This window comes from Cebus imitator, unplaced genomic scaffold (genome assembly GCF_001604975.1).
Source record: "Cebus imitator isolate Cc_AM_T3 unplaced genomic scaffold, Cebus_imitator-1.0 Scaffold365, whole genome shotgun sequence".
Taxonomy (NCBI): Eukaryota; Metazoa; Chordata; class Mammalia; order Primates; family Cebidae; genus Cebus; species Cebus imitator.
In genome coordinates, this window is record NW_016107680.1 from 1,757,495 (window position 1) to 1,770,612 (window position 13,118).

Sequence of the window (13,118 nt, forward strand, 5' to 3'; positions counted from 1 at the left end):
TAATTTGCTGCTGGACTTGCCTCTAGCATATATTTGCACTCAGCACTGCCAGAGCAAGCCTTCCTGTACCTAGCAGGGGCGAGTATTCTAGCTAAACCCTCTCTCCCACAAAGCCCAGACTCAAAATAACGGGAGGATTTAAAATGTTAACTGTACACATCAATGCGATGATTAACATGCTTCTTAGATTGTAGATTTGAAGGGGAAAAGTAGCAATGACATGCCTAGGTTTGGGAAATTACGAAATTGTACTGAACATCTCCAAATTCTGGAGATTCCATTGCATCTGCCCCTAATCCAGGGGGATCTCTGCCGTATCTTTCCCCGCAGCTCCGCCCCTTTGGAGAATGTCCTTGTGGCCACTTATGTCTGTCCTTCTTAGCAAGGTGCAGAGGACAGGGGGCAGACTGCGTCAGCGCTGAGGAGCCATCGTCCTTGACTGGGACTTAAACAGTCTCCTGACAGGATTAGGCTCATTCTCTTCCTAACCTTCAACAGAGCACGCAGGGACGGTTTGCCGGGGAACGTCAAACTCTGTATTTGGCTGAGGACTTTGGAAATACCTCGTGCTTGGGGTGGGCAAGGAAAAGGGAACAAATGTGATATGCCCTTGTGCTTTCTTTACAACGAAGAGAATATTTCCAAGTTGACTGAATGGTAAGTGCTACGTGTTGCCCATTTTATGAAACACATTTTTAAGAAATCCCTGATCCCTGACACAGCAGAAGTTTCCCTCATAAAATAGACTTCCGGCTACTGAGGGCTTTTTCCCCCAGTTTTCTTTTGATTTTAATTTTCTTTTTCTTTCTGGTTGTTTTTTCTTCCTCTTTTTTTTTTTTTTTTTTTTTTTGGTTACTCAGAATATCATTATGTGGTTAAAATTCATGCTTTCCTTTGACATGTGGTCTGCGATACCAATAAACTTTTCTGGAGAAAAAAATCTCTGAACTCCAAAGATTTCGACATCCATGTTTTAAAAAAGTACCAGTTGGGTCCCAAGGCACACGGAGATGCGGAGGCAGCAGGGCAGCCAGGGCCAGGCTCTGTACACCGTCATCTGCTGCTTCCTCTGAGACAACTGCCAGGCAGGGGCCACGAACTGCCATGAAGTCAATGTCGGGGAGAACCTTACCAGAGAACACTTTTCTTTCAATTGGGCGTCCCTCTAGAAGTAAAATCTAAGATGCATCAGTGAGGAAAACCAAAGCTCCAATCAATTATTCAAAGGAAATGCTATCAAAGCATGAAACCAAATGAAAAAAAAAAAGGAGACTTTTCAGTGAACATAGTAAATAGCCACAATCAAAGTGAACGCCGTGTTTGAAGTTAAAGTCCACAGATCAAAGTACTTTGCAAAATGTCAAGCGCAGCCATACAGAGGGCGAGAGGGGAGCCGCCAAAACTGACCCAAAATACCACACTGTCACATCAGAGAAATCTGCCAGCAACTATACCTGGCAAAAGATATTCAGCTTAGTAAGGAATCCTCAAAACAGCCCCCTAGAATGTGCTAGGAACATAGAAAACAACGACAACCAAAACAAAACCCCCAAATGCCCCCAAACAACCACTAATTCTACACTAGCAATGAGCAAAACAGGAATGAAAGGAGAACGTCATACAATACAGCCCTCTCACTGCCCTTAGAGAACAATTACTTATCTATGTTCTCTTTACTTAGGTGGATGGTTGCATCTTTTTCCTTTTTTTTTAAATGCCCCTGGAAAGTTAAAAATAAAGCAGTCTAAACAACAAAAGGATGATGTCTGAAAGATCCTCTCATTGCTTTGGCAATCCGGCTTAATTAGACCTCTGATCCAGGGTCCAGTCACAGTGAGGTCCGTACTGCAGGTCACTGGTCTGAGAACTTTAAGCAAAGTTTAAAATGACAGCCACAAAAGCGCCCCGATGTTCCTGCTCTATTCTGGAACACAATATTTATCTGGGAACTGTTCACAACTCCCCTTTATTATTTTCACTACAAATAAGTTATTTTAAAGACATTCGTCATGAACATATCAGAAAACAATTAAATAATTCTGGAATAAGAAATCTTACCTACAGGCAGCTGAGTTCAACAGTTGCTCTACACAGAGGAAGTAGGAGTCAGTGGCCTTTTCCTTGTAGAGATTGTTTATTTAGCCCTTTTTAAAAGGTCTTGAACTCCAGAGGTTTAAGATTAAGTCCAATCCAAGTGTCTGAAGGAAAAAAAGGCAAGAGAGTGGCAAATAAGAGAGGGAAAGAATCCCAGCTGCTGGGTGGTGCCACCGTTCCGAAAGCATTGGAGCTATTTGCAGCGTTCACAGCAGCCGGGGTTGTCTGCAGAGGGATGAAAAAATCCCTTGCCCGGATCGCCACCCCCCACTCCAGGGGGGAAAAACACACCAGCCAGGAAACCCACAACAACTTGGTTCATTGTGCAAATATTCATTAAATTTTGAGGAAAACTGCCAGCCCCACTGAAAACAAAACAAACCCAAACTTGACTGGAATCTTAAAGAAACACAGTGCCCTGCCATCCTCCTCAAGTTTTCGAGATGAATTACCTGACTCATTGAAAATGAGATGTCCTAGTTATGCTTTATGGAGAAGGAAGACTTTTCTGCTGAGATTTCCTGGCTTGCTTAGAACGGGCTGTGAAGAAATACTGGAGAGCTCACTGGTAGCAGTTATCTGCTGCTAGTCTGTTCTTAAGATTGGAGACAGATACTTTCTTTCTAGCATGCACCTAAATTTCCAGTTTCATTAACTATGCTATTTTTGAAAGCTACCGGGATAAGTGTTGACATCTCTTATCTATTGGCAGAGACTGGGGGCCATTCAGTGACATGAGGCAGACAAACAATGACCCCTGCTTCTGCCTCCACAGGCCAGTGAAGAAATCATTCTGGTTGGGTCACTGGCAATGACTGACAAACTTGGAGCTTTCCTTTTGTTTCTGGAATTAAAAATTAAGAAGTTGTATTCATTCATTCATTCAGCAAATATTTGTTTGTCAAACACCTCAGAGCTTACTATAAGCCAAGCACTCTGAGAATACAGTGGTTGGCAAAATGAAGTGTCCTTGCCTTCAGGGGTACACGGCACACAGATGCAGCAAGAATAAACAAAAACAGAATTTTTTAAATGTTTTACAGACTTTTTCACATGATGAAGCTATTCACATCATGGAAGCTGAAGACTGAGACCTCTTTCTACTGTGGATGAAGGAAGATACTATGCGTCACAGACCAACTTCAGGCTTCCATTGAGTCCTTATGCCTTCACACCACCACCAGGAAGGAAAATTAGTTACTTTCTACCAAAGAAGCAGTTAAGTATTTTTACGAAAGCTTCCACTGCATGTAGATAAAATCCGTTTCCTTTCAACTCCCTACTCCCCAATACAAAAAGAATGCTTAGGTAGTCAGAAAGTACTCCTGAGAGGCTTGCCATCGGGAGATGAAGAAAGTCTTCAACCTGAATCCAGTATAAAAAACCGCCCTGATATATTTCACAATTAACGTGAGGGATGGTTGCTAGATGCTCATATAATTCAATTCTTTCTTTGCAGTTAAGGAAAGACACTGAAATTGATTATGGAAAATACTGAGGATTATGACATGTAAAAAAAAAATGGTTGCCTGACTACTATTTCAAGCGCTATTTCAAAATAGTGAAATCCTTTGGCTCAACAGACCTTATGTTAAAACTATATTTTACCATGCACGGTGTCTCATGCCTGTAATCCCAGCACTTTGGGAGGCCGAGGCAGGTGGATCACGAGGTCAGGAGTTTGAGACCAGCCTGGCCAACATGGTGAAACCCTGTCTCTACTAAAAATATAAAAATTAACTGGGTGTGGTGGCAGGTGCCTGTAGTCCCAGCTGCTCTGGAGGCTGAGGCAAGAGAATCCTTTGAAACTGGGAGGCAGAGGTTGCAGTGAGCTTAGATCACACCATTGTACTCCAGCCTGGGTAACAAGAGTGAAACTCCATCTCAAAAACAAAAACAAAAACAAAAAACAAACAACAACAACAAAACATTTTTCTTTGTTATTTCTCTTTTTTCTATTTCACAAAGAAGTATATTTAAAATAATTTGGGCCCTGTGTGGTGGCTCACACCTGTAATCCCAGCACTTTGGGAGGCTGAGGTGTGAGGACCATTGGAGCCCAGGATTTAGAAGCCAGCATGGGTAAGATACCAAGACCCCCCTCACTCAAAAAAAAAAAAAAAAATAGCTGTATGTGGTGGCATGTGCCTGCAGTCTCAGCCCTCAGGAAGCTGAGGTGGGGGGATCTTGTGTGCCCATGAGTTTGAGGTTACAGCTGAGCTATGATCACGCCACTCAACCAGCCTGGTCACCAGAGTGAGACCTTGTCTCTAAAATATATACATCTAAATAAACGAATTTTTAAAATATAGAATAATTTGAACAGGTTTACATTGGAGTAGATTTCTTGTATCTTGGTGAACACTAAAAAGGACCTTGGCATAAGCCGCCCTCATATAAAATGAGAATGATAATGAGCTGTCACAGGGCTCATACGAATAATGCACATAAAATGCTTAACTGAGTAATGTCTGACACACAGCAAGCAACCGATGGAAGTCAGTTCCATCATCACTGCTCTAGGTGTAAAGCTTTGCCATCCAATACGGCGGCTACAGGTGGCTACTGAGCTCCTAAAATGTGGCTATTCAGAACGGAAATGTCACGTGAGTGTAAAACGCATGCCAGATTTTTACACACACACACACAAAGGTGAATGATGAGAAATTACTCAGTGGGTATGATGTTCATTTTTCAGGTGGTGGATACACTCATTAAATCTGACTTTACTACCTACGCAGTATACCCATGTAGCAAAGTTATCCTTGTGTCTCACAAATTTGTACAAATAAAAACAAATTTTTTCTCTTTCTAAAATATGTAAATGATCATCATTTTTATATTGACTGCATGTTGAAAAAAGAACGCAAATCATCACATTAATTTTCATGTGTTTGACAATATTTTGGACATCTTGTGTTAAATAGGATATTTTGTTAAAATTAATTTCATCTGTTTCTTTTTTACTTTTTCAAATCTGACCGCTAGCAAATTTAAACTTACATATGTGACTTGTGTTATATTTCCACTGGGCCGTGCCACGTGGGCCAATGGTTCTTGAAAGGTAGTGAGCATCGCTGACCTGGGAACTTTGTAAAAACGGATTGCTGTGTCCACCACAGAGTGTCTGAATCAGTACATCTAGCAGGGTCTGAAATTTTGCATCCTAAACAAGTTTCCAGGTGATTCTTGACCACACTTTGAGAACCGCTGGTCTTGGGCCTTGCCACTTAGAAAAGCAGTCCATGGACCAACCTTAACGTCATCACTTAGGATCTTGGTAGACATGCAAAACCTGAGGCCCCACCCAGACCTACTGAGCAGCATGTGCATTTTCACAACATCCCCAGGCTGTGTGTAAACATGCTGAAACTTGAGAGAAATTGATGTAAAGTAGTGTCTCTCATCCCTGGGTGAATGAATACAAGGTAAACTTTTAAACACACCAGGACCCCGGCCCCACCCCTAGAGAGTCAGATTTAATGACTCTGGATGTGACTCAAGCATCTGCATACGTGAACAGCTGATTCCAGGGTAAAGCCAGCACTGAGAGTCCCATCAGGCTGGATGTGGAAAGGCCAGGCTCTAGAGACCAGACACTCTTGCTAGTGAGGGGGCAGATGCTTGGGGACTGCCAGGTGCTGGAAAGACAGGTCCTGTGCAGAGGGGGAAGAGAGTTGAACCCACACAGCCAGGGCAATGGGTGGGTGCTGCAGCCAGCGGGGTGAGGGGGAAGCCATGCAGAGGTCCTCCATGCCCCTGCAGGTGTGACAGAGTCCCAGCTGCTCCAGGCGTGGCGTTCCACAGAAGGCTGGGTAAAGCAGGGCACATCCTCAGTCTTGGAAAAGCTAGCACCCTAGGGCAAGTTATCTGCGCAGAGACGCAGGCTCTGAGGAATAAGGTAAGGACCTTGCTACAAGAACCCCGGTGTAAGTCCAAGTGGGGCCAGGAGCCCTGGAAACTGTTTCGCAAACACTACATAGCCACAGGTTTGGTTTCAGAGGCTGGGACAGGAATCATCTTTTGGATAGAGATGAGGAGGGAAACAAAAAGATGAAAATGCTGAAAATCAGATTCATTGTATATTTTTTTTCTCTCCCTCCCTAACATAATAAAAACACCCGAGAGGGTTCTGGGATGTGTTGGTCCAATTAAAACAATGTACATCATTAAGGCATAGTTGACACAACTCAAACCATATTCCAGGATATTTACATCCCAAGAGAGGATCTTGTTAACCCAAATAACTCTGCAATTGTTAGAACTGGTGAGAAAGACCCATATTTTGGAGTAGAGAGGCCTTCTGTTTTTCTCTACACCTCTGTTCCGGCCTTAAATAAGTGAGCACGCCAGCTTTGAGAGTGTATCTGAATAACCTCCATAGTTTGCCAAATGACTTCTCACTTTTTCAGGCGGCACCCAAGCATTGTGTGTTTCAGAGAGCCTGGTAAAAATAGAATCCTCACTGCAAGAGAGAATCTGGGCTCACTGTGGTCACATTTAAAACTTCCAATTCTGTATGCAGAGACCATCTGTAGCTTTACTTCTCACTTTCTTGGTTGATCCTTTCAGAAAACTTTTTAAACTGCATAATACTTGAGAGTAGAGAGTGTGGAGGCAGGGTTCCTGGGTTCAAATCCTAATCCTGCCACTTAGGCGTGGCTGTGGCCATAGGTCATTTACTTAGCCTCCCCATACCTCCGTTTTCTCCTCTGTAATGAGACCTTTCTTATTGGGTTGTCGCGAGGGTAAAGATTGTTATCTGAAAGGGCCATGGAAAAGTCTGCTGCTTTGTACATGGTACATGAATGTTGGTTCAATAATCAAAATATATTTGAAAAACTGTTTAGATTTCCATATGTGGCTAAATTTAGTAATTTTTTAAAGATACTGTGGTGATTTCCAAGGACTTTCATGGGCATGATTTTTTGAACACATCTATTTAGAGGGTTTCTTTGAATGTTGTTTTACGTTTTTTCCCCCAAGAGAACACAGAATTCTCAATTGATTCCTCATCGCTTCCTATTATTTGAGGGATCCCGGTAGGAAGGAACTGAATGTCGTTTTCCCATGAGTATTGTTTTCCAGAGAACATTCTTTACCCCTGCAGTCCTTTGAAAAGTGAGTTGTGCTATAGATGTTTCAGCCTTTTCTGGCCCCTGTCCGTTTAGTGGCATTGTCTAATATCCCAGGAGAACAATGTGTTATTCTCTCAGCTAACTATTTTAGTGCTTAGGGAGAGGCAGCAAGACCATCTGAAACACTGGCATGAGTTTCAAAGACATTTTGAAACAGCAGTGAGATTCTCCTATGGAAAGCAGCTACAGCAGACTAACAGAAGGGGCGGGCACTGAAGTGAAGCACGTCGTAAGCAAAGCGAAGACAAGACTAAAGTGGAGTCACACCTTTTCTGCTTGTCCGCTTCAAGCGCACTCAACAAAGCGAAGCCTGTGCAAGAAAAAGAAGGGTACCTGGTAGCTTCGGCACGTGGTAAGCATCGTCAGGTCCTCTCCAGGAACCTCCCCCACGGCATGCCACGTGCTGGACAATGCATGCATGTGTTGGGCTGAGAAACGGAAGCCCGTCGGTTGAGTAACGTTAGACCAGTCACGCGAGCTCCCTGCACTTGTGTCCTTAAAGGTAGGCAGAGAAATGGAACTGTACCCGCCTCACTAACTCGCAAACCTCTGCTTTTGTTTGGGCTTATCCGGATGACATTCGGCGGTCTGCCCTGATTTGTGCCTACTGGCGACACTGTCAAACGAGTCAAATCACGTGTCCAGTCACTTCCACTGCCCGGCTTTTGATGTGAAGTAAATGTTTTTGAGGAGGTGATTTGTCAGCATGTGCCATTTTACCATCTGGCGCTGGGGTTTATCAAATGAGGTGAAAGTCTTCACAAAAGGTTAAAGGACATATATCATCGAAAGAGGTTATATGGAAATAATGTCTTAAAACCTTTGTTAAAGCTCAGTTTGCTAGTTGAAACTTTGGTTTCTTTCTTTACTATATTTATTTATTTATTTATTTTTGAGATGGAGTCTCACTCTGCTGCCCAGGCTGGAGTGCAGTGGCGCAATCTCGGCTCACTGCAACCTCTGCCTCCTGGGTTCAAGCGATTCTCCTGCCTCAGCTCCCAAGTAGCTGGGACCACAGGTGCATGCCACCATGCCTGGCTGATTTTTGTATTTTTAGTAAAGATGGGGTTTCACCATGTTGGCCAGGCTGGTTTCAAACTCCTGGTCTCAGGTGATCCTCCCACCTCGGCCTCCCAAAGTGCTGGAATTACAGGTGTAAGCCACCATGCCTGGCCTGAAACTTTGTTTTAAACTGGCTCCCTGAATGCTTAGTGAATTTAAAAAGCCCTCCTGCTGTTTACATAACCACGACTTAGCTTTTCTTGTTATTTCTATTCCATTTGAAATGGAGCATATGCAACAGTTGCTAAATCTGATATGAAAATCGTTAAGCCTTCTTCATGTGGCCTGCTGAAGGTCCTGCGTGTCCTGGTGTCCTGTGGCATTTCCCGCCAGATCTCCACCACCTTCCTCCCAGCGCGCTGCCTCCAGCCTTGCCAGCCTCCCTTCCGTTCCTGGACTGTGCCACGTGCAGGGCTCTGGCTCGCGGGGCTCCCTCTGATGGGAACGCAGCCTCCAGTGTTCAAGCATCTCTTCCTCAGGAAGGACTTCCCTGTTCCACCAGCATAGCCCCCACCCTGTGCTTTTTTTTAACTCTTAAAGAATCACCTTCCTGGCCGGGCGCGGTGGCTCACGCTTGTAATCCCAGCACTTTGGGAGGCCGAGGCGGGTGGATCACGAGGTCAAGAGATCGAGACCATCCTGGTCAACATGGTGAAACCCCGTCTCTACTAAAAATTACAAAACATTAGCTGGGCATGGTGGCGTGTGCCTGTAATCCCAGCTACTCAGGAGGCTGAGGCAGGAGAATTGCTTGAACCCAGGAGGCGGAGGTTGCGGTGAGCCGAGATCGCACCATTGCACTCCAGCCTGGGTAACAAGAGTGAAACTCCGTCTCAAAAAAAAAAAAAAAAAAAAGAATCACCTTCCTCATTCCTTCTAAATTCAAGCTCAGTTGCTTGAATTTGTTGGAGTAACGGATCGAAGACCCCCTCCTCCACTGGCGTATCAGCTCCCACGTGCCCCTCATAATACTTACATTCCTCACATAGGTATTGCATTTGTGCCTGGCCCTAAGTCGGGGCCAATGTGTAGTTGTTGAATAAGTAAATGATTAAATAAGTCCTGCCTAAGGCATTAGGCAGCACAGGAGTACATTTTTTGGTTCTATATTTATCAGAACTTGTGAAATAAAAAGTATCTGATCACATAAAAAGCAAAAAAAAAAAAATATGTATTCTAATTAAGTAGCTGTTTCCAAGCAAGACGATTCTCTGAAATATTGCTTTGTAGCTACACATTTGGTTTGAAAGCCGTCTTAAGATGCAGATGCCACTTGTTTTTTCCCTTCAGGATATAATATGTTCTGTTATCTTATTTTGCATTTATTCTAAAATAGGTTTAAATAAAACAAGTTACTTGCATTTATATATCATATTCCTAGACCTTTTTCACAAGGATGTGGTACTCCACTAGGGTGGAGTGAGGTCCCTGATAAACATGTCTTCTGATTAGGGCTACTAAGAGAATTCTGTATTTGTTTATATATTGCTTGGCAGTTATACCACCTGAAACCACACGTGATTATTTGCAGTGTAGTTTTATGAGCAGACAGGCAGGTACAAAGTAGTCAACCATTCCACCTGGTCAGGTCACCGTCATTCCAACGGTACAAAGCTCTTTCTCGTGGCCATATTACGTATGAGTTATAGGCAGACAATGAATTAATAGTCACTGATGGAGATGATTGGAGATTTACAATCTTATTTTCTGGCAAATAGCCAAGTAATGTCAACAGGAGTGAACAGGAGACTTTTGTGCGTCATAGACTACACAGCAGGAGTCAGAGGCTGGGGTAGGAGAGGGGCTATGCATTGATTTGGAAGGGGCTATGTAACCTTCCCTTCTACCACTTGGGCAGAGGAAAGCTTGCTATGGCCCAACAATGCTTTAAAATGACTCTTCATAAATGTGTAAAACACTCTGACATCACCAAGATACAGCATGAAAAATATCTTTTCTGAGACGTTAAGAAAACTGAACGAATCCGACAATCCACGGCACAATTCCATAATTACCATGACCACAAAAGTTAATTTTGCAGGGATGGCACATAATACACACAACACTAGAAACTCGCAAAGGTGAAGGATGAATAAAGAACAATGAAGGATGGTTGACCAGCATTCAATAATTAGAAGGAACTATAGATTCTTGGTATCAAGTGTGTAAGACACACTTCTTCCTGAATAAATGAGGCTGGAAACACAAACCCTCAGAGACTGACATAGAAATATTTTCTGTGTTGTCTGTCTTCTAACCAGACCCTTTCTACTTCTGCGGGTAGCAACAACTGCCAAGTGAGGCCTTGGGCAGCTAGAGCGCCTGGCCTGGCCACCTCTGGCTATTAGGAACCTCATTTGTTTACCTCTGTGCCTGCGGATATTCTTGATTTTATGTATACTATGATATAGGGAAGTCTGGAAAGGAATGCTTTACCCAGCCATGTCAATCTACTAAACAAAATGGTATGGGAGAGACAAGTTAAGAAATCAGTAACCATGTCTTAGTTTAAAAATAAAAAATGCGAAGTCTTTGTTTCGACCCCTGGGGCAGCAGTAGACGGGTCTCCAGTGGAGGCATGAGAGGGCACATTCTGCCTGCAGTGATGGACATTCCACACTCCGTCGAGTGTGGAAGAGAGGCGGGAAGCTGCCGTCTGAGTCAGAGTAGATGCTCACATTTTTAGCTTCTAGCAAAGGCCCTCCTTCTCTTGGCAAGAATTCCTTTGAGGATCATTTTCAGTTTGAGGTTCTATCTGATCCGTTTTATTTTACAATGAAGTCACCATTTCCATATTCATTACTCCGTAAAATAAGTCAGTATGTAAGAGGTGTGGTAGACACTGCCTCCTGCCTCCCGAGGACCCATTCTGCAGTCCTCCTCACTACAGAGTCCTGAAAATTCACCCAGTTAGCAACCGACCTTCCCGGATTCCTTGCAGTTTCTTCTGACCGCTAAGCCACAGGCAAGGCATCCTGTTGAAAACTTCACATACACAGTGACGACACGAAAGCTCCTGAGAAGAGGGGCTTTTGTCCTTGCCTTTCCAGTCTTGTTCTGTTCCTCGTTTTGTATGCTGAAATGTAGATGACGTCATTCTGCCCCCAGTGCACGCTGAAGAAGAACCTACCCTGGACTGCCTGTCTGTGGGATTTCTTGTTATCTGAGGCAAACCCCACCTGGTTAAATGGCTGAATTGAGGTAGTCTGTTCCATGTAAGCTAGAAACAGAACCGAAACAATCATCTAAAAACAACCTTCATGACAGTGGACTGGCTGAATGATTGCAGTAGACTATTGGGCCTGCCGTTAAGATATTAGTAAAACAGAATTCTTCCAGAAGTTTTGAAAGAACTTCTGGGTATCAACAACTAATGCTTACAACAGTTGTGGCATGAAGTCTCAGGCCTATTATCATCTCCTAATGGAGCAAGCACTGCTGTGAAAAATGAGCTGGGAGCTGCATCATTTGAATATTTTTGACTCTAAATATAGTAAAGTAGTTGGCTCTTTTTTGTAAAACTACCATTTACTGATCAGTGATATTAAGAGAAATAAGAACACAGCAATAATCTACGGGAAATACAAAACAGGAACCCATTGTTTATTCTGTTCCCAGTGGACACCGCCAGATCATTGTTCAGAGAACTTTGAACAGGGTCATTCCAACGTAGTTAAGGGAGTTTTTACAATCTAAACTGAATGATGAAATTTGTCCTTGTGACAGAAAAAGCAACTTTGAAAAGATTATTCAAGGCCATAATGTATTGACTTTGAGTTAAAGAAAAAAAACCTTTAAGAATCTTACTTATGATTTCTTAAAATGGCAAACGCTGTCAGTCATAACAGAGGCGAAGACATGTTTGATTAAGCCAGTGATTTTTCAGAATTAAACAACATTAAAAATATACATGCAACATGAAAATTGTTCTAAGCATTCCTGTGTCATGGTTTCTGATAAGTATCATGAATGGAAGAAATGAATATACATCACAGCCGTTCTGTTTTATTACAGACAATCTCGTATAAATATTTTGTCTTTCTATCCACATTTGCCAAGAACTGCGTTAGACTGCAATGATTCAGAGCATGGTCTGTGGTCACCCGCCACCATCAAGCCCGACTCTTATTGCCAACTTCTGTGGCTGCTACAGTCTTCCTGGGCTTCAGTTCTCTTGCCCACCAAATAAGCACTATAGCTGTTGTTATATTATTAACTCATTTAAGCCTCTTAACCGCCCTTGTTACGAGGCTTAAATGAGTTAATATATGCAAAGCTCTTCAGCAACACCAGCACACAGTAGGCACTCCCTACGTGTTGGTTACTGCTGCTTTCCGCATCATCTTGAGAGCATGGGCTGGGAGGAGAAAGAGCTCTGAGATAAATTGCTGGCTCGGCCCCGTATTAGCTTCCTGGTGTGGGCAAGATCACTGAGCCTCGTTCTCCTCATGTCGTTCTTCACCTTACAGCGTTAAGAAGAGGGCGGAGACTACAATGCTGGAAAACCACAGCTAGGGCACAGTCATCATTAATACAGTTGTTTTTTCATTACATAGGAAAAACTTCTTTGCAAATTGATCTTCAAAAACATAGATACTTACTTTGCTGATGGGGAAAATGGAACGGACTGGGCACGCCCAGATATTGAATTTAATTTCCTTATATTTTATTTCAGATAGCTCACTTTCAAAGTTTTAGGTTTTGGGGTTTTTTTTCTATTTTAATTTTAAACAGGAATACATGGGATTGTCAAACAACTGGATTGAGAAGATTCTCATATCTAAGCGAATCACTTTGCCCTGTGGTTGACCTAACAATCTCTTC

The 13,118-nt window shown here is 43.0% G+C and overlaps 1 protein-coding gene across 27 annotated transcripts in view; it reads right to left on the bottom strand.

The window, feature by feature from the left end:
• SORBS2 (sorbin and SH3 domain containing 2) overlaps positions 1-13,118 on the bottom strand; it is a 390,878-nt gene that overhangs the window by 197,887 nt on the left and 179,873 nt on the right. For 18 of the 27 annotated variants that reach the window (XM_037730866.1, XM_037730874.1, XM_037730863.1 and 15 more), the window contains one exon: positions 2,059-2,198. The gene's annotated coding sequence lies outside the window, so the exon portion shown is untranslated. Of the gene's footprint in view, positions 1-2,058; positions 2,199-2,546; positions 2,770-13,118 lie in introns of those variants that run through there. The other 9 variants (XM_037730851.1, XM_037730855.1, XM_037730860.1 and 6 more) reach the window with 2 other exon arrangements.